This window comes from Macaca nemestrina, chromosome 5, assembly GCF_043159975.1.
Source record: "Macaca nemestrina isolate mMacNem1 chromosome 5, mMacNem.hap1, whole genome shotgun sequence".
Classification (NCBI taxonomy): domain Eukaryota; kingdom Metazoa; phylum Chordata; class Mammalia; order Primates; family Cercopithecidae; genus Macaca; species Macaca nemestrina.
Window position 1 is genome coordinate 180,702,069 of NC_092129.1, and position 20,081 is coordinate 180,722,149.

The following is a 20,081-nucleotide window of genomic DNA, read 5'->3' on the forward strand; positions in this document are numbered from 1 at the left end:
AGGGATATTGGTCTATAGTTTTCTTTTCTTGTGACACACTTACCTGCCTTGGATACTAGGGTAATGCTGGCCTCCTAGAAAGAGTTAGGAAGTATTCCTTCCTCTTCTATTTTTGGAAGAGTTTGAAAATCACTGGTGTTAATTCTTTTTCAAAGAATGTTTTATAGAACTCATCAGTGAAACCTTCTGGTCCTGGGTTTTTCTTTTTTAGGAGGTTTTTGGTTACTAATTCAATCTCTTTTTTTGTGACAGATTTGTTAAGGTTTTCTATTTGTTCTCAAGTCTATCTAGGGAATTTTAACAGAACCCAGTGTCTCACAAGATAATATTTAGAAAATTTAGGATACAATCCAAAATTAAACAACAATGAAGATTCAGGAAAATACGTCCAATTCTTTAGGAGAAAAAATTAATAGCTGCAAACCTGATACGATCCGGATGTTCAGATTATCAGACAAATCTTTAAAGTACCTATCATCACTACACTTTATGAGGTAAAAATGAACATAATCGAAACAAGTGGAAAGATAGAAATTCCATGCTGAGAAACACGAAGTACTAAAAAGAACTAAATGGAAAATTTCAAACTAAAAAAGTATAATATCTGCAATTAAAATTTCCTGAGTGGGCTTAAAAGCAGGAGGAAGATGACAAAAGAAAGAGTGAGTAAACTTGAAGATAGATCAATGGAAATTACATAATCTGGAAAACAGAGAAAATAGTAAAAGAATGATGAATGCATTAAGGTCTTGTGATACTTAAAGTATTAAAATATTTTACTTTACTGTAAAAATGTAGCATGTATATTTTAATACCAGAGTAACCATTAAAAAATAGGAATGGACTAGGTGCAGTGGTTAATACCTGTAATCCTTATTTTATTATTAGGTTTTTTTTTTTTTTTGAGACAGAGTCTTGCACTGTTGCCCAGGCTAGAGTTCAGTGGTGTGATCTAGGCTCACTGCAAGCTCCACCTCCTGCGTTCATGCCATTCTCCTGCCTCGGCCTCCTGCGCAGCTGGGACTACAGGTGCCTGCCACCATGCCTCACTAATTCTTTTTGTATTTTTAGTAGAGACTGGGTTTCACCATGTTAGCCATGAGGGTCTCGATCTCCTGACCTTGTGATCTGCCTGCCTCGGCCTCCCAAAGTGCTAGGATTACAGGTGTGAGCCACTGTGCCCGGCCTGTAATCCTTAAATTTTGAGAGGCCAAAGTGGGAGGATCACTTAAGGCCTGGAGTTTGAGACTAGCCTAGGAAACACGGTGAGACCCCATCTCTACAAAAAAATAAAAAATAATAAAAAATACAGAGATACAGGCAAAATCCAAGAAATAATTAAAATGAAATACTGAAAAAAAGTTCAAATAACCTGAAAGAAGTCAGGATAAAGGGAACAGAACAACAACCAAAAAAACATGAAGACAAGCTAAAAAACAAATAATAAAACAGCACATTTAAATTCAAACATATCAATAATTTTATTAAATATAATCATCCAAATACACTGATTAAAAGACAGACATTAAAAGATTCAATGAATAACTGTGACCCAGCTACATGCTGCCTATGAGAAACCCACATTAAATATAATGATACAGATAGGTTAAAAGGATGTAAAAAGATATAACATGGAAACACTAATCAAAAGACAGTGGAGTGTCTATATTAATAGCAAACAAAGTAGGCTTCAGGAGAAGGAAAATTTCCAGAGATAAAGAGTGACATAACATAATGATAATAAGGTCAATCACCAAGAAGAAACAACAATCTTAGATGCATGTGCACATAAAAAGTGGGACTTCAAAATACATGAAGCAAAACCAAATAGAACTAAAGTAAGAAATTAACAAATTCACAAATACATCTGTATGCTCCAAAACTTGTCTCTGAGTAATTGATACAACAAATAGACAGATAATCAGCAAGGATGTAGAAGATCTGGACAACACTATCAGCCAACTTGATTTAATTAACATTTATAGAACACTTTATCCCAAAGCAGCAGAATACACATTTATTTCAAAAGTACCTGGATCTCAAAACAAATCATATCCTGAGATGTAAGATAAAATTTAATGATTTTAAATTTATTAAAGTCTGCTTTAATGTATGCAGAAAGCATACCAAGTCTCCTTTCTGGCCGTAATGGAATTAAACTAGAAATCAATAACAGAAAGATGTTTGGGAATCCTCAAATATTTGGAAATTTAAAAACACACTTCTGACTTTTCCTATTTGAAGATGACATAATGATTTGTGTTGAAAATTCCAAGGGATTTTCAAATCATCCTAAAACTAATAACTGAATTTTTCAAGGTCACAGCAGAATACAAGATCAACACAGAAAAATAATGTTTCTGTATACTAACAACGAACAGGTGGAAACTGAAATTAAAAACACATATTGTTTAAAATTACTCTTAAAAATAATTAGGTATAAATCTAACAAAATGTGTACATAGTTGTTATATTAAAAATTATGAGTTGCTAATAAAAGAAATCAAATAAAACCTAAAATAAATGGAAGACATACCATGTTCATGGATTGAAAGACAATATAGTAAAGATGACAATTCTCCCCCAACTGATCTATAGGTTTAATGCAATTTCTATTCAAATCTCAGCAAGGGTATTTTGTAGATATAGCAAGTTATTCTCAATTTTATATAGAAATGTTCAAACCCCTGAAAAAATAAATAAGTTTAAAAAAGAAGAAAGTGGAAAAGATCATTTTAACCAATATTAAGGCTTATTATTAGTATTGTTATTGTTGTTATCTGTAGTACTTGAGGTATTGTAGCATTGGTGCAGGGACAGACACATAGATTAATGCATCAGAATAGAGATATGGAAATAGACCCACACAAATGTGACCAACTGATTTTTTACAAAAGTGTGACTCAATGAAGGAAGGATAAGCTTTCCACAAGTGGTACTAGGGCAATCAGACACCGATAGGCAATAAAAAGGAGACAAAGAGAATCTTGATCTAAACCCCATAGCTTATGAAAAGTTAACAAAGAAAGGATCACAGACTTAAATATAAAATATAAAAGTACAAAACTTTTGGAGAAATAGAAGAAAATCTTCAGAAGCTAAGGCTACCTAAAGTTCTTGGATTTGGAATAAACAGCACACTGCATAAAAGTAAAAATTGATACTCTAACCATCATCAAAATTTAAAACTTTCACTGTGCAAGAGACCTTCTTAAAAGATAAAAAGACAAGCCACACTGGGAGAAGATACTTGCAAACCATATGTCCAACAAAGGACTGTTATTTATGTAAGTATCTATATATAAATAACCGTCAAAACTCAAAAGCAAAAATAAACAATTCAACCGGAAAATTGGAAAATGAACAAATGATATGAGTGGACATTTAACCAAAGAGGATATATAAATGACAAATAATCACATGAAAAGATGTTCAACATTATTAACCTTAAAAAAAAATGTTTAAAACTATCATGAAATATCACAACACTTACCAGAATTATCAGAATAGCTAAAATTAAAAAATAGTGATAACACTCAATTCTGGTGAGAATGCAGAGAAATTGAATCACTCATACATTGCTGGTGAGAATGTAAAATGATACAGCTGTTCTGAAAAGCAGCTTGGCAGTGTCTTATAAAACTGAATGTGTGCTTACCATATGCAACCCAGAAATTGCACTTGACCATTTATTTTAGAGAATTGAGAATTTGTGTTCATACCAAAACCTACATACAAATGTTTAGGTGCTTTATGTGCAACAACCAAAAATGAGGGGAAAAACGCAAATATGTTTCAATAGGTGAATGGTTAACTAACCTGACGTACCTCTATACCATGGAATACCACACAGAATTTTAAAAGAATGAACTATAGACAACATGAAACCACTTGGATGGATCTTAAGGGAATTATGCTGAGTGACAAAAAGCCAATCCCAAAAGATCACATACTATATGATTCTACTTATATAACATTCTTAAAATGATAAATTATAGAGATTAGGAATAGCTTAGTGATTGCCAGGCATTAGAGATAGAGGGAGGGGGAGAGTTGTGTGGGTGTGATTATATAAAGGTAGAAGATAGCACAAGGGATCTTTGTGGTGATGAAACATTTCTGTATTTTGACTATGGTGGTGATTACGTGAATTTATACATGGAAAAAATTGCATAGAACTAAATACATTCACACAAATTGGTGCATGTAAAACTACTGAAATCTAAATGAGATTGGTGGATTGTATTGATACCAATTTCCTGATTGTGATATCGTACTATAGTTATGCAGGATGTTACCACTTGGAGAAACTGTGTGAAGGGTACATGAGATTTCTAGGATTATTTCTTATAACTGCATGTGAATCTACGATTATCTTAAAATAAAAAGTGTCATTTAAAAAGATAAACTTGTAAATTATCACAGATCAAAAAGAAAGTCTTGGGAAATAAAAAATAATTGAACTGAATGAAAATGAAAATACGACATATCAAAATTTGTGGGAAACAGCTAAAGCAGTGCTTAGAGGTAAATGTGTAACTTTAAATGCATGTAATAGAGGAAAAAAATAGAATGGTCTAAAATCAATAATCAAAGCTTTCACCTTAGAAAACCATAACACTCAAAGCATGCAGAAGCAAGGACATAAAAGGTAAGGACAGATATCAATGAAATGTAAAACAGCAAACTAATAGAGAGAATTAATAAAACCACAAGCTGGTTCTTTGAAAAGATCAACAAAATTCATAAACCAGACTAACGAAGAGAGAAGACACAAATTAGCAACATCAGGAATAAAAGTGAAGATATTACAGATCCTACAGATATTAAATACATAATAATGTACTACTTAAACAAATGTCAAATATTTGACAACTTAAATGAAATGAACAAATTCCTTGAAGGTACAAACTACCAAAGTTCACTCAAGAAGAAATAATCTGAAAAATACTGTATCTATTAAAGAAGTTGAATTCATAGTTAAAACTTTTCCAGCAATAAAAACAAAAAATCTACAGGCTCAAACAGTTTCAATTAAAAGTCAGTTACTTGAAAATTGCAACACCATAATAAGCAGTCACTACATACACAAGGTAACCCCTTTGGAGAAAAAAATCTGTTTAACCCACTAACTAGCTGAACTATGTTACTGATTATACAAGAAAACAAAATCACTCTTTAACCTCGTTTTGAAAAGCTGCTATCATTCCAATCTGGGATGCCAGGAATGTTCCTACTTTGGTGATGCCTTGATAATAAATCCAGGACTCCTCTTGCCTATAGTCCTTTCAGAATCCAGAGAGGACTCAGAGCTTTGGGAGGCTGAGGCAAGAGGATCACTTAAGCCCAGGTGTCTGAGACCAGCCTGGGCAACATAGTGAGAGCCCATCTCCACAAAAGTTTTTGTTTGTTTGTTTGTTTGTTTGTATTTTAATTGGCCAGTCTTGGTGATATGCACCTGTAGTCCTAGCTATTTGGGAAGCTAAGGCAGGAGGATTGCTTGAGCCCAGGAGTTCAAAGTTGCAATGAGCAGATCATATAACTTCTGTACGATTGTACAGATTGGGCCATTGCATTTCAGTCTGGGTGACAGAATGAGACTCTCTCACTTAAAAAAAGAAGAAGAAGGAGAAGGAAGAAGCCTAGAAGGGGAAGGTGAACAAGGTCCTTGGAGTTGCCAACAGGGGGGAATTTGCACTGATTTGGCAGTTGTTTCTAGTGGTCGTCATTAGTTCCCAGTGCATCTACAGGATTTGAGGAAACCAATGTGAAGGAAGCATAGCAGCAAAATATAGAGTGCAGAAATCAGAGCCGGAAAAAATCCGATGTGTATACCTCATAACAGTGTCAGATAATTCATACAGGACTGTGTATCTAATAGCATAGTTTATTCTTTTAACAGTGTCCACAGTATATCCCAATTAATGACTGGCTGCACATGTCAAGAAAGGAGAAACCACCCTATTCTGCAAGAGTGACATCGTCTTTCCCCTGGTGTTGCCAGGGGTGCTCCCTAAACAAGCCTGTGCCTTCACATTAGTGCCCTCCCTGTCTGTGCATGACTCCACCTTGAATGTTCAACCTCCTGTGAGACACAATGGAACTGCTGAATTGGCACTGCTTGGAAATGTTCCTGTTTGCACTAATTAAAAATACACTTCAATAAAAATTAGCTTCTGAAGGCCACCCCTTAGCTATAGAAGTCTGCACCATTATTTTCCGTGGGCAATTTCTAATTAAAGGATCATTGCCTGAAAGACCTTTGTAGATGCAATCACCAGCAACAAAGGGAAGCTCAGTAAGGAGTGTGCAGCAGTACCCAGGACTTGACTGGGGAGGGCACAATGTGACCACTCTGACTAGCAAAGCCACTGAGGAACGGGGCTACTATTCATTTAGAATGGCTCTTCTCAGACCAACTATTAACTTAATTACACTGGCTGTTGTGCATTTACATTTAAACAGCATACTTATGAAAATTGTTAGGCAGGAATTCTTGCTAATTACTTGTTTTTTCCTGTTGTCATGAGGTTTCCAGTAGCCTACTCTGTTTTGACAAGGAGACCTGAGGCCATCTGAGCCCACCTTGTTTATCATTCCCACCATCCTCCAGCTCTGCTGGCCACCTGTCCTCCCTGGCATTGCCAGCCTCATGCAGCTGCCCCAGCTTTCTCCCATTTGGAATGCCACTATTTGCCACCTTCCCCACTTTCTCTTTAGTACCCTCTGGATCTTTGTCTACTGGAAACAAAAATTGTTTAAGCCCTCATCAAATGCTCCTTCCACTACGAACACCTTGCTCTGTACTGGGGGCCTGGGTTTTCTAGCCCTTCTAAGCAGTCACTGCCCTTTTTCCAGGTCTCTACACATCCTTAGGTGAGTGAGCACTCTTCTATTACTCTTCTGCAAACCATCACTCATCCCCTTTGAGGCTCATGCCATCAGCTCTGCTAAACTGTCCCCCAAATTTGCTCTACCGCCCCTTGCCTGGGCTCCAGATGGTCTCCTGTAATGCCCCGCAGGTGCCTTATCTTTAGTAGACCCCAAGATCTCTCAATCTGTGCCCAAACCCAAGCCTCCTCCCAACCTCCTCACAGAGCGTCCGCCCTTCAGCATATGCTGGTCATTCCCCCGACTGCTCACTGGTCCTTGTGACAAACTCCTGGCCAACATTTCAACCTGTGCATTGAGTCTCCTCGATAAAAGAATTCCTAATCATGTTCAAGCCTCCAGGAAGTGTAAAGATCTCACTCCTCTCTTCTCTTATTTCATAATGTACTTTTTTGTAATATAACAGTTATCGAATTTTTTTTTTTTCTTTTGAGACAGAGTCTTGCTCTGTCGCCCAGGTTGGAGTTCAGTGGCATGATCTCGGCTCACTGCAAGCTCCTTCTCCCAGGTTCATGTCATTCTCCTGCCTCAGCCTCCTGAGTAGCTGAGACTACAGGCACCCGCCACCACGCCTGGCTAATTTTTTTGTATTTTTAGTAGAGACAGGTTTCACCGTGTTAGCCAGGATAGTCTTGATCTCCTTACCTCGTGATCCGCCCGCCTCGGCCTCCCAAAGTGCTGGGATTACAGGCGTGAGCCACCGCGCCCAGCCCCCCAATTACTGAAAATTTTTAAAATTAATGTGGTTTCTCCCAATTGACTTAGAACATACTAAACGCATTCCTTTTCTCTTGTCCTTCTTTTTCTCCTCCTCTCCTCTTCTTCCTCCTCCTCTCCTCCTCTTCCTCCTTCTCCTCCTCCTTCTTCTTCCAGCATTTTACTTTTTTATGTTCTTGTATCTAGTTCCATATCTGGCTATTAATTCCTGCAAATGAAGAACTGAATAGGATGCAACATGTCGGAATAATCAGCCTTCATTTGACAGATGAGAACATTGAAACTGAGGCCCAGGGAGGTGATATGATTTGTGAGAGTCACACAGCTCGTGTCAAGCCAGGACTGGACTCTAGATCTAAATCCCAGCCCAGGGATTCTTCATAGTATGTAACACTGCCTTTCTATACCTAGGTGCACTTCAGGTTTTAAATTGATAACTTGAATCATTAAATCATGTATATTAATGTACATAAAGACACATCTACTCTGTTAAAAGATACTGGAAGACTTCTAAGAATAATGAGAATATGCCTGTAATTTTTAAACACCCTCTCAGAAACCTATAAAAAGGAATTATAAGAATGACAACGACACTGAAAGGAAGGAAACCTTCTGTCATTTTTACCAACTTGAAAAACTATCAGCCAGAGGGAACACAGTTTAAATTTAACTATATAACAACCTTATTCACTGACACACAATGATGCAATGTGTTCAGTGAATCAGCTTTTGGCAGGTGTGTAGGGAGCCACTGGAACACCCCAAAGCTTCTCAAGCAAGGTAGCTGGTTGCCCTCCTTGATTCTAGAACATTCTCCCAGTTAGTAGCCTCACTGGAATGGGGGTTTGAGTGTGTTCCATCAGGATGTGCTAGAAAAGGAAAGACACACAAACCCATACAAGATGCTATTGGAGTCCTACCAGCCTAGACTGTAATTTACGAATATAATCAAGCAAAGGTAACTTATTGGACTCTTGAGGAGAATGAGCAAACAGAAAGGAAATTAAACCAGGCAATTGGCATGAAGGACTTTCAATTAAAAAGATTTACTGTAGGAAACAGAAGATATCTTTTATAAATTTTGACTGGTATTCACAGTGACATCTAAAAGAATAAAACCACAACAAAAGACTCCTAGAACCCACTAGGGATACAGAAAATAGTTGTAGAGGTGAGAAAAATCATTGAAGAAATATAACATTAAATCAAGGAACTGAACGCTAAAAAGAACACTGTTGTTTTATATAGTTCCATATCTGGCTATTAATCCCTGCAAATGAAGAATGGTGGTTCACGTCTGTAATCCCAGCACTTTGGGAGTCCGAAGTGGGCGGATCACCTGAGGTTGGGAGTTCAAGACCAGCCTGACCAACATGGAGAAACCCCGTCTCTACTAAAAATACAAAATTAGCCGGGCATAAATTAGCCGGGCGTTGTGGCGCATGCCTGTAGTCCTAGCTACTCGGGAGGCTGAGGCAGAAGAATGTCTTAAACCCAGGAGGCAGAGGTTGCGGTGGGCTGAGATTGCGCCATTGCACTCCAGCCTGGGCAACGAGAGCAAAACTCTGTATAAAAAAAAAAAAAAAAAGGAAAGAGAGTTTTGGAATTGGTACATCAACTGAAGAAAGTCTCACCAGACATGATACAATGGCAAAAGGAGATAGAAATTGTAAAGCAAAGAAAGCTAGAGAACTAAGAAGGTAAATCGTAAATGTATGCGGCTGCATAAATTAAAAATATACACAATGACCACCAATTAATAAGAAATAACAGATGCTTGACAGTAGAAACTCTTATTGCCTTCTGAGTTTCTTGAACCCAAACCAAGACATTTCGCCACATTCTCATGAGCCAGTGGAGATAATCCCAATATCTCCAATACTTTTCCCTCAAACACTTGAGCATTCAATCCTAAAGAGCCTGTATTGGGACACCACTGGTCCAGAACAGTTAGCTCTGTGCCAAGTCCAGTCATTCCTTCTACATGAAATGAAGAGAAAATCAGCCTTGTGTGAAACCCAGGCTACAAGACCAACCTACCTTCAGAGCCAGTGACCCAGAGGGAGACATAAGTGTCTCCCAAGAACAAACAGTGACTTTCGTCATAGATTGCTCTCAATCCAGATTAACAAATATATACTCTAGCGAGCAAAAAACCACAACATCTTAATCTGAAACAATTGCATTTAGGTTAATTCAAGCCTTTCCCTAATGAGTAGATACTTTTCTTACCTGACTTTTAAAAGGGCTCTTTAGAATAAAGAGTAGTATTTGACCAAAAATGATTTTTTTTCCTCCACCTTTGATGGTTAATTTTAGGTGTCAATTTGTCTGGGCCACAGGGTGCCCGGATGTGTGGTTAAACATTATTCTGGGTGTGTCTGTGAGGGTGTTTCCAGAAGAGATTAGCCTTGAACTGGTGGACTGCATAAAGCAGATCGCCCTCCCCTCCCCAAGATGGGCGGGTCTTGTCTAAGTCACCGAGAGCCTCAGTAGAGCAAAAAGCAGAGGAAGAAGGCACTTTCTCTCTGTCTCGCTGCTTGAGCTGGCACATTGATCTTTTCCTACCTTGGTGCTCCTAGTTCTCAGGCTTTCAGACCCAGACTGGAATCTGCACCATCAGCTCTCCAGTTCTCAGGCTTCCAGCTAAACCCCCAGCTTTCCTGGGTCCCCAGCATGCAGACTGCAAATCATGGGACTCCTCAGCCTCCGTAATTGGTTGAGCCAATATTTTATAATAAATCACATATATATAATGTATGATTATATGTATTTACATAATATATACAAATAACAAATATGTATATATATTATATATATACACACACATACACACACACATTATATACTATTGATTTCATTTTCCTTGAGAATCCTGACTCATACACCACCCTAAGATACTGAAACTGCTTGCAACCTCCAAATTCTCATTGCATGCAATATTGAAAATTAATGAGTTTTAAACTATTTTTTTTTTTGAAACAGAATCTCACTCTGTTGCCCAGGCTGGAATACAGTGACACGATCATAGCTCACTGCAGCCCTGAACCCCTGGGCTCAAGCGACCTCAGCCTCCAGAGTAGCTGTAATGACAGTCATGAACCACAACACCAGCCTGATTTTTAGAAAAATTTTTAGTAGAGATGGGGTCTCACTATGTTTCCAGCCTGGTCTCTAACTACTGACCCCAAGCCATCCTCCTGCCTCAGCCTCCCAAGTAGCTAGGACTACAGGTGTGAGCCGTCATGCCCAGCCCCCAAGGCTATTTTTTAAGGAAAGGATGGTAGAGGGAGAAATATGAATTAAATTCTAGATCATTTAGTAAAACCCCAGTGATAAGGAGAAGAAAAGGGAAGTAAGTGCATGTTAAAATTCTTGGCTTACATGAGGGCTGGTGATTATGAATAATGTTTACTTCTTAACTTTGATAGAATCATGTAGAATGAAATACATTTGTTATAAAGGTGACCACTGTTAGAATAACACTTAGATGTAATATTTCATATTGCTAGGGGAAGAAAAAAGGACAAAAAATGATCAAAGAAGGAAGAGGCAGGAAAGGTGAAAGAAGGAAGCAATAAGAAATCATCGTGAATAGAAAACATAGAATGAGAAGGCAGGAGAAAGATTGGATGTAGCATTAATCACAATAAGTAATAATGTACATGGAACAAGTTATTCCCCTTGCTATGTCTTATATTTGAAAATAAAAGAATAAACAACATAAAAAAGCAAAAATTAACTAAATGCTATTTTAAGGTACATACCTAAAATAAAATGATAAAGAGGAAAAGGTAGAAAATAAAGAACTGGGCAAGGATATATCAGGAAAATGCTAACAATGACAAATGGCAAAAATACCAACATCACGCAAAGCACATTTTATGGTCAAAAACATCAAATAAGGCTGAGGAATTTTACTGATAAAAGATAGTATCTCTAAAGAAATTGTGGCAGCCATATACACTTACACACCAAATCACATTGCAGAGACCTACTTCTATTTAAAGAAAAAATAATTTAGGAATTCAAGGTTATTTTGGTAAAATCACAATGAGGTTTAAAATACTTATATCTAAATTTAATAATTTCATTAGATAAAGAGTTAATATGATTACAGCATTTGAATTGCTTACACAATAAGCTTTATTTGTAGACATACTATTTCTGTACCAAACAGAAACTCTTTTTTAAATGTTCATGATCATTTATAGAAATTGTTCATAGACTGTGCCATAAAGAAAGTCTTGACAAACTCAGAGGCAGAGATAGATAGATAGCAATTGAACATATCAGGCCGGGCACGGCGGCTCACGCCTGTAATCCCAGCACTTTGGGAGGCCGAGGCGGGCGGATCACGAGGTCAGGAGATCGAGACCAGCCTGGCTAACACGTTGAAACCCCGTCTCTAGTAAAAATACAAAAAATTAGCCAGGCGTGGTGGCGGCACCTGTAGTCCCAGCTACTCGGGAGGCTGAGGCAGGAGAATGGCGTGAACCCGGGAGGCGGAGCTTGCAGTGAGCCGAGATCGCGCCGCTACACTCCAGCCTGGGCGGCAGAGCGAGACTCCATCCCCTCCCCCACCAAAAAAAATGAACATACCACATTCTGGCAACAAAGTATAGCCCTCCACATCTAACCTAGAAATTTAAAAGCATTTATAATTAACTCTCAAATTAAAGATTAAATAATTATACTAACAGATTAATTAATTAGAAGATAACATCAAAAAGAACTCTACATTTCAAAGTCTATGGAATGTGGCCAAAACTCTTATTAAAAAAATGCAAAAATTGTCAAAAATACTTGAAAAAGCAGCCTCCTTTACTGTTCAAAGCATAGATTCTGATTCTGGAGTCAGGTTATGCAAGCTCAAATCCCAGCTTTCCTGCTTACTTAATTTGTGTGATCTTGGAATAATTATCTAACCTCAAGGCGCTCCATTTCCTCATATATAAAACGGGAAGAATAATATCTATCTTTAGGGTGTTGTGAAAATTAAATAAGGAAATTCATGTGGTCTCCTTTCATAAGTGGTCTCTGAGGAGGAAGAGAGAGAAAGGGGAGTGGGGAGAGAGACATAGAAAGAGGAAAAGATAGATAGCTAGATATCTAGATAATAGATGATAGGCAGAAGATAGACGATGACAGAGGTAGATATACATGGTAGAGAGATACAACATAGACAGATAGACATACAGGATAGATAGATATAAAAAGGTGCATGATTGATAGATGATGATAGATAGATAGATAGATAGATAGATAGATAGATAGATAGATAGAGATGGAAGGATGGATAGATAGATACAGATGGAAGGAAGGATGGATACACAGACAGATAGACAGATGGATAGATAGTTGGATGGATGGATAGATAGATAGATACAGATGGAAGGATGGATAGACAAATAGATGGATAGATAGATACAGATGGAAGGAAGGATGGATAGACAGATAGACAGATGGATAGATAGATGGATGGATAGATAGGTAGATAAGCAGAAAAGAGAGAAAGGGAGAGAGATGGAGACAGGGAGAGAGAGGGAGAGACTGATCGATTGATTGATTGAGAGATTTCAATTGAGATTTCATAAGTGTCTCTGAGGAGAAAGATTGAGAGATTTCAACACTGTGAGGTGCTGAATCATGTTCTCCTCCAAAATTCCTTTGTTGATGTTTCATCCTCCGGTACCTCAGAGAGTGACTGTATTTGGAGATAGGACTTTCAAGGCGTTAGATTAAGTGAGACCACGGGGATGGACTGTAATCCAACATGACTGGTGTCCTTGTAAGAAGAGGAGATGAGGACACAGACATGCACAGAGGGGCGACGAAGGGAGAAAAAGCCATCTGCAAGCCAAGGAGAGGGGCCTCAGAAGAAATCAACCCCCCTGACACCAGGGGGGTGATCTTGGACTTCCAGCCTTCAGAACTGTGAGACAGTAAATGTGCTGTTGAAGCTGCCCAGTCTGTGTATTTGTTACACAGCCCGAGCACACTCTAATACAGACAGTGCCAGCAAACCTGCCCTCCACACCTGGTGTGGACACCGTCAGAAGATGGAGTTCCATTGTCCCTGCAAGTCTTGGTTGCCGGGTTTTGCGTGGTATGAAACGCTCACTGAGCCAAGTGTGGGTCTAATGTTAAAGACGTGTATTTCATACAACACCGCCCCTGAAGCAGACAACCCTCTCCCCGCAGCACTGAAGTGGAAAAAGAGATTAAATCCAACGATGGAGGAAAAATGGGCTCTGCAGACCTGAGTCCAGCATTCCATCCACTGCGCTCTATGGTCAGTTTGAGGGATTTTTCAACTGCAATTTAGTCTACACATAATTTCGACCCCATGGGCTACTTTAAGCTTCATCTTTACCTCAGCTGTCACTCCACGGGATGGTGTGGGTGGCATCAAGGTTGGTGGTGACAGAGAAATACACAGCTAGATCCCCAGAAACACATACACACACGCTGTGTGTTCGGCACGTGGGGTGGGGGCTCCACCCTCCTCCCTTGGTGATTCCTCTTGGAAGAAGTTTGCATCCCACAGCAAAAGAGGCAACAAAAAATCACCATCAATAGCTGAGCAAAAGGAGAGTTGCCCCCTCTTGCCAGTGCTGGGCTTTCAGTAGAATCTGCCAAGGGGAGTCTACACAGCTAGGGTCCACCTCACTGCTTTATAAACCAGGGTGCCCCAGGTCGGCTGCAAGTTGTTGACCTGTGTCCAGGGATCCCTGACTGCTGAGGCTCAGGAGGTGGACGTACATGTTCAGGAAGAACATGGCCCAGGGGAAAATGCTGAGGCACATTCTACACAGTGCCTCAGAAGGTCCCCAGGGGGAAGGAGCTCTCCATGCCCTCAGTGGGGATCAGCTTGGTAACTTCCCTCTCTCACACTCCCGTTCCCTGGAATTGTTTCCCAAAGCCACCTGCACACAGCTCTGCTGCGGGCTCTCTAGGACCTCCACCCACCGGAGGACAGATGAACCAGTACCACAGGCTTGGAGCCCAGTGTGGTGACACGCAGGAAAATGTAAGGATCCAGAGCCCTTGACCCTATGGTTCCTCCTCTAGAAATGTATTCTGCAGAAATGTGCATGAGAACAAAAAGATAAACCCTTCCATCCATTAGGGTGAATCCATTTACTTTATTTGTTTATCCACTTCTGTTCATCTGTTTGTATGTTCTGTTCCAGGCACATGGGGACAAAGGCAGGTAAAGCTACTACTCTCTTTGCATTTGGGGAGTTAGGCAGGAAGCAACACATGAATGCACCAGCGTATCCTCACCATCATTGTTCTCAGTAGGAAAAAAAAAAAAAAAAGAAAAACTAGAAACATCGAAAATTAAAGGAAAGGGGTTAAATAAATTATATTGTGTCCATGCAAAGGATTAGTATGAAGCCATTAAAAAGAAGCAGGTCTACAAGCACCTATATGGAAAGATGGGAAAGACTTATTCAGTGAACAAAGCAAGTTGCAGAACTCTACGTCTAGAGTAAGTCTTTTATTTTAAAGTGTTATGTATTTACACACATACATTCACACACACACCTACCAGGATTGTATCTCAAATATTCTTAATGAGTTTTTCACTTTTGCCTAAGTACAGAAGCCATTAGCATCCCATCCCTAGACAAGATTTGGGTTTGTTGCAGAAAGAACACAAAGAGAAAAGATGGGAATGGCTACGAATGCAAGCAGGGCATAGGCACATATCTGCCTCTCTCTGATCTAACCCTTGTCAAACAAATAGTCATGCAGAATAAGCCTAATTAGTAAGATCATTTGTAAGCTGGGTTATTGTCTTGAAAGAGAATACTTCAGAGATTTTTATCCCCCTGAGGGCTCTCTTGTGTTGGAGAGAAAAGGCGTCTTTCCCTTAGTCCCTCTGTCACTAAACCAGCAGGCTTGCCGTTAGCAAAGGGTGGTTTGAGGTAGGAGATGGGAGAGGAGGAGAGGAAAGGAAGAGAGAAGCGCCTCTGGGTCAGAAGGTCAGGTCTTATTTTTCTCCCTCCTTGGCTTGAGCCCAGAGAGGAAGAAGCAGGTTCACTAAATGAAAGTGACACTTTTATAGCAGGCTTTTTCCTCTGCTGCCTCTCCAGGACTTTGAGAAGTGCTCACTTCCGGCTGGGCACAGTGGCTCACGCCTGTAATCCTGGCAGTTTGGGAGGCCGAGGCAGGTGGATCACCTGAGGTTAGGAGTTCAGGAACAGCCTGGCCAACATGATGAAACCCCGTCTCTATTAAAAAAAAAAAAAAATTAGCCAGGCGTGGTGGCAGGTGCCTGTAATCCCAGCTACTCATGAGGCTGAGGCAGGAGAATCGCTTGAACCTGGGAAGCAGAGGTTGTAGTGAGCTGAGATCGTGCCATTGAACTCCAGCCTGGGCGACAGAGCAGGACTCTGTCTCAAAAAAGAAAAAAGAAGTGTTCACTCCCCAGCTGCTGCCGCCAGCCTCAGGAGAGGCCACGTCAACTCGGGAGCACAGCCACACAGGCAAGGGCAGCCCTGGGTTGACCTCAGCGTCCTGCGGCATCCACACTGGGTAGACGTGCACCAGCCGGCCACAGGCCTACCATGGTGTGGTGCGGGGATCCCAGGTGAGGGGCCCGGGTGGCAGACAAGACAGGGAGAGGCTCAGGGGTCTGCAGACGGTGGTGCTGAGGTGAGCTCTCCTCTGCCAGGCGAAGCCTTTCCCAGGCTCTGCACAAGCCAGGGAAGGACCATTCTGTGAGTGACAGTCCAGGCGCCTGCTGCAGATGCCAGAGGGAAGTGGCCAGCAGGCACACGGGGACACAGCCTGGGAGTGCCAGGCCTTCTGTCCTCCTAGAGGTCATTAACTGCCCCTGCTTTTCCACCCAGCCAGCAGGAATGGGGAGGGGAAGGCAATTCATAAGTCTGGGCATGTTTTGCCTTAAGAAAGTGAGAATTACCTGAAGAAATTGTTTACATTTTCAGATCAAAATTTGAGCCACATCAGACATTAACTTAAATAATTTTTTAATTAAAAATATAGCATCATTAAAAATGTTTCCCAGCCTGGTGCGGTGGCTCACGCCTGTAATCCCAGCACTTTGGGAAGCTCAGGTGGGAGGATCACGAGGTCAGGAGATCGAGACCATCCTGGCTAACGCGGTGAAACTCCGTCTCTACTGAAAATACAAAATATTAGCCGGGCGTGGTGGCAGACGCCTGTAGTCCCAGCTACTCGGGAAGCTGAGGCAGGAGAATGGCGTGAACCCGGGAGGCGGAGCTTGCCCTGAGCCGAGATCACTGCCACTGCACTCCAGCCTGGGAGACGGAGCCAGACTCCATCTCAAAGAAAAAAAAGTTTCCCCTGCTAAGCAGTGGGTAGGGCTCAGTAGGACGACCAAATTAGATGTCGATAGATCAAATAATCTACATTTTTTTCTGCACTTCTGAGTTGTAGTTTGAGTAAAAAGTCTAATAAGATTCCTAAAGCTTTACTTCTGGGAAGAGGGACTGGGCACAGGGGAATGAGGCCCATGGCACATCGGGCAGGGATATTTTCCCTTCTGTTTTGTAAACCTTGTGCTTTTAAAACGTGGTTTTCAAATCAGGGAATGGAGAGGTATAAAAAGAAGCTCCTGGCAAACACTTGGAAAGGCAATTTCTCTCTTTCCTGAAATCCCGAGTCCTTCGAGTTTTCCCTCTTTCTGTGCCCTTTAATTCCAACTCACATTCAGTTTCTAGTTTTTCTCTCAATGGCTGTCCAATGGTCGCAAGAGACTTTTGTTTTTCTTTCTTTCCCTAAGACCTATCAACTATCCTGAATTGTCAGGTAATGGCTATGGAAAGCAATGAGACAGTATTACCGCACATTTCATCCTCCCAGTAGTTCACTCCTGGCAAATTCACTCAGGGAGAAGCATTATTTAAAATATATATGGGTAGGGGATAGAAATAAATGAACAGACCACTCCAGTATTCCTGCCTGTCTCCCCTCCCCATTCCCATCAGCAGGCCTTGTTATTGGGCTTGACATCTGCAGATCTTCCTTTCAATTCGGACCCACTCCAGGCTTTGAGATCCCCAGGGATCACGCAGAATGAAAGTGAGCTCGCCTCACCCACCTCTCCAGGGAAACAGAGATCCTAAGGACTGTGATATTCCGGCTTCCTCCAAGGGAGGAGGTGGGAGAAAAATCAACGAGAGGGAAATGAAAAGGAAGAGAAGGAAGCAAACTCCCGCAAGAAGTTTGCATCCAACAGCAAAAGAGGCAACAAAGAATCACCATCAATAACTGAGCAAAAGCAGATCTAGTTCCTTCTGCGTCCCAAGCATCATGCTAGGTAGGTGCTCTCACAAAACGCAGCTCAATTTTTTAAGGTAGATTTAGTTTTACTCTTTTAAACAGCTTTATCGAGGTAGAAAGCCCACCCACAGGGAGCATATTTCTATCCTTGCTTTTCAAATAAAACCGTGAGGTCCGGAGAAGTTGAGCAACTTCCCGCCATTGCAAAGCTTTTACACAACGGGGCAGAGATTTGGTGCAGAACTGTAAAGTCTCTGAACTCCCCTCACCTCACTCACAACACTGCTTCCGTCACAACAAAGAACGAAGAAAAAGAGCAGTCCTGGGTTGAACCCGTATTGCTCCCGTGGAATAAACCATGACTAGGAATGCAAGCGGGGCTTAGGCACATATCTGCCTCTCTCTGATCTAACCCTTGTCAAACCATGTGATTTCCTTTCCACACCAGAGTGGAGATCTCTTCTCTGCCCTATGGCTGCACACCTGCAGCCTTTGTCCATAATTCGTACACTTTACTTCCTGAAAATACCGGCCTGAAATAGCAAAGATCCGGTGGTGCTCCATCTGGGCTCTGTGTCCACGGAAATGTCGGTTTCCTGGCTGACTTCACCCTGTCCCTGTAGCCCTTGTCCGTCATTCCAGTTGGGGGCCATGCCCTGCTTTGGAGTGGTGTGTGTCCCTGTTGGCATGGCTTCCTGAGAGCTGTCATTGAACCTGGGAATCAGAAGTAAACCCAGAGGAAAAGCATCCGCTCCTAAGAGCAGAGGTTCTGATATTTCTTCAGGTTATACCACAAGCAAATGCATGCACAGAGGGCAGAGTGCAGGCGGAGTGGCCAGCCACAACCACTAGAGCACAGTGGCGAGGCTGGCACACCCCCACGCACCCTCCCTGCTCACCGCAGACCCTTTGCGAATACATCTCTCCAGGAAAAAGGGAAACAAATGCCCTGCTAGGACTTCACCTTTGCTTCCACGTGGATGTGGGTTATAAGCAAACGAGCGTGCCTCCCTGAACCCAAGCCTCCTCATCCCACCCATGCTGCACTGTCAGAGCTGCCCCTGGGGCTTGGCGCCCTTAACACACCCTCAGGTAGGATCCTGAAGGTCATCCAAAACATGGGATTTTCAATGCTTGTTCAACCCCACAGACACCTCTCTAGGACCATGTCACCAGCTAGCCATTTCAGACGGGGTCTGGGGACAACTCCACCTCTGAGTGTCTCATTGACTTTCTCATCCACTTGGCACTTTGAGTGCTTTCTTCATGTGATGTCGATGTATTGATCTCCTGTTGTATGCCAGAGCGCTCTTTAACGTGTCCTCCTCTGCACTCCTCTAGACGTTGTCCCAAAGCCAAGGGTTAGCCACTGGGGAGACGGGAAATCCATCTATGTCCTCGGAGAGGCCAGACTTGTGCACCAATAGCTTGGACACAAGTCTGTAGTAAGAATGAGGAACACGTGTCCCTTCCTGCTTTTGAGATAAGGTCTGAAGAGAAGCGAAGACCAAGGCCTGAGGTAAGAAAGGGTCTAGTCCACCTGTGCTTGTCTAGTCCACACAGAGCCACGCTCTCCTGACACAAAAAGCAGTGTAGGGAAGCTGGCGCGGGGCCCTAGGTTCCACAGCACAGCCCCCTTCTGAAGCACCTGCTGGACATGCCTCAGCCCCTGTCCATGGTGACAGCCAGAGCTCAGGAGCCCCAGTTTTTGATAACAGTTGTAAAAGTCCTACATTGAAAATATGAAAACGTCATTAAGGTAACCTATCAGCTCAAAGGCATGATCTTATTTTAGAACTATTGTCTGCATTAGGTGTTGCTATCTTTTTTTTTTTTTTTTTAATTTTACTTTAAGTTCTGGGATACGTGCGCAGAACAAGCTACATAGGTTGTTACATAGGTATACACGGGCCATGGTGGTTTGCTGCACCTATCAACCCATCATGTAGGTTTTAAGCCCCACAGGCATTAGGTGTTTGTCCTAATGCTCTCCCTCTCCTTGTCCCCACCCCGTGAGAGGCCCCCATGTGTAATGTTCCCCTCCTTATGTCTTAACAAACTCCCTGATCCTGGGATAACTCCTCATTCAGAGAAGCGGGAAATCATAATAATAGCTAACCTCGTGGACTCTGCCATGTGCCAGGCCCTCAGGTCTCAGCACCCGCCAGCTCATTAAATACTCAGACAACTTTCCA